This window comes from Ranitomeya imitator, chromosome 3, assembly GCF_032444005.1.
Source record: "Ranitomeya imitator isolate aRanImi1 chromosome 3, aRanImi1.pri, whole genome shotgun sequence".
Classification (NCBI taxonomy): Eukaryota; Metazoa; Chordata; class Amphibia; order Anura; family Dendrobatidae; genus Ranitomeya; species Ranitomeya imitator.
In genome coordinates this window covers 346,873,269-346,876,115 of record NC_091284.1, presented here as the reverse complement: position 1 = coordinate 346,876,115, position 2,847 = coordinate 346,873,269, and positions in this window count along the sequence as shown.

Sequence of the window (2,847 nt, the reverse complement as noted above, 5' to 3'; positions counted from 1 at the left end):
CTAGTACATTTCATGGTAAAACCAATGGTGTTGTTCAAAAGTACAACTCGTAACTAGTGTTGAGCATTCCGATACCGCAAGTATCGAGTATCGGCCGATACTTGCGGTATCGGAATTCCGATACCGAGATCCGATACTTTTGTGGTATCGGGTTTCGGTATCGGATCCATAGTGAGGTGTAAAATAAAGAATTAAAATAAAAAATATTGATATATTCACCTCTCCGGCGGCCCCTGGACATCACCGCGGGTAACCGGCAGGCTTCTTTGTTTAAAATGAGCGCGTTTAGGACCTGAGGAATGATGTTGCGGCTTCTGATTGGTCGCGTGCCGCCCATGTGACCGCCACGCGACCAATCAGAAGCCGCGACGTCATTCCTCAGGTCCTAAATTCCTAGAATGAGCGCGTTTAGGACCTGAGGAATGACGTCGCGGCTTCTGATTGGTCGCGTGCCGCCCATGTGACCGCCACGAGACCAATCAGAAGCCGCGACGTCATTCTCAGGCACTAAACTCCTCATTCTAGGAATTTAGGACCTGAGGAATGACGTCGCGGCTTCTGATTGGTCATGTGGTGGTCACATGGGCGGCACGCGACCAATCAGAAGCCGCGACGTCATTCCTCAGGTCCTAAACGCGCTCATTTTAAACAAAGAAGCCTGCCGGTTACCCGCGGTGATGTCCAGGGGCCGCCGGAGAGGTGAATATATCAATATTTTTTATTTTAATTCTTTATTTTACACATTAATATGGATCCCAGGGCCTGAAGGAGAGTTTCCTCTCTTTCAGACCCTGGGAACCATCAGGATACCTTCCGATAATTGGTGTCCCATTGACTTGTATTGGTATCGGATATCGGTATCGGCGATATCCGATACTTTTCGGGTTTCAGCCGATACTATCCGATACCGATACTTTCAAGTATCGGACGGTACCGCTCAACACTACTAGTAACGTAAAAAATAAGCCTTCACATGGCCATATTGATGGAAAAATAAAAAAGTTATGGCTCTGGGAAGAAGGGGAGCAAAAAACGAAAATGCAAAACCGAAAAAAGCTCCGGGGGTGAAGAGGTTAATGACTAGCAATGTTTACTGATATGCTAATTATGCATTCTGTAGGTCAGATAGTTTTGTGACTTCAAAAACAGAGGAGGAAACACTATGTAAATAGATTAAATAAATAAGTATGGCTAGTTAATCTCATCTCCATTCTTACCCTTTATGTCAATACTGAATGAAGGACACCAAGCATAAAAAGAGGTTAGGCTACTTTCACACTAGCGTCGGATTCGGCCCGTCGCAGTGCGTCAGGCCGATATTCCGACGCTAGCGGTGAATGCGCCGCACAATGGAGGCAGCGGATGCATTTTTCCGGTGCATCCGCTGCCCCATTGTGAGGTGCGGGGAGGTGGGGGCGGAGTTCCGGCCACGCATGTGCGGTCGGCAAAAGCGGTCAGTCGGCAGCAAAAAATGTTACATGTAACGTTTTTTGCTCCCGGCGGTCCGCCACAACACGGCACAACCGTCGCACAACGGTTGCAACGTGTGTCAATGCGTCGCAATGCGTCGCTAATGTTAATCTATGGGGCAAAAACGCATCCTGCAACAACTTTGCAGGATGCGTTTTTCCCATAAACGACGCATTGCGACGTATTGCAAATAACGCCAGAGTGAAAGTAGCCTTACCTGCCTCTATAGACAGAGAAACTGAGAGACAGACAGAGTTTCAGCCAAGATATCAAAACATCCAAAGGACCAGACAGCAGCAAATACATTATCAAGAGGGAAACGGATCTATCATTTTACAGGAAACAACCTAAGGGACCTTGGCACCAGTTGGAAAAATACAGATCTGCTCCATTGACCATCACTGAACCATGGATACGTTTAGAGAAAGCCAGGATTGTGACCCGCCGGTCACCTGGCTCCATGGAGATGTTCGAAGAAGCCAGGTTGTGACACTCGGTCAACTGGCCTTGTACCTGAATGGACTGTCATCTTCCTACACTTGTCATTACCTCCTTTCTATGTGCGTGCCACAGGTGCAGTAGTCAACGCTGGGAGCTCTGAAGTAACAGCTGCCATTATCCCGATCAAATCAGCAGAAGGATGAGACTCTGTAATGTGCACCATCTGGGGGTATTTTGCAGGGACTGTTCTGTGTGTTATCTTCCTGTTTTGAGGTTCAATAAAACATTGCCACACTGTTTTACCCTCACGATGGGATGTCTGAGTAGCGTTATGCCCACGTTAAAAGGAGAGCGAGCATTCGGTGGGATGATCCCTGGTCCAGGCGGTTACAGCTAGCGGACCTGGGCGCCCGCAGACCCCCTGAGTGCACTCTACTCTGCTTCACCGCCGACAATGGGAACTGAGCATTGCACCATTTTTCCTACCCAGGGCCTGCAGCACTGCTCCACTTCTGCTGGCGTCGGCTTCCTAAGGAAGGAACCATGCCAACTGTGAACCCGCTCAGCAGCCGCCCTTTCCCAGGTAAGATACCTTAAAATCGGACTAAACGACGGACGCCCAGCTTATAAAAAACTTGTTTTTCCTATTTTCTACCTTAAATTTGGGGTGCACCCTATAGTACAAAAATACGGTAGATAAAGTACAGCACATGCTGGTAAAACAAAGTAAAGAGCAATAAGCCTACATGTAATATATACCTTGAGACATGCTGAACCACACACTAAAGACTGAGGAGTAAAGAGCGCACTGCCACCTTTACCACATGTCTACTTTATGATAACATGATTTGTCAAACATCCTTATCATTTTAACACCAACTTTTCATAGTTTGAAAAAAAAATTTTAAAAAATTGCATTTTAGCTACCTATTCACT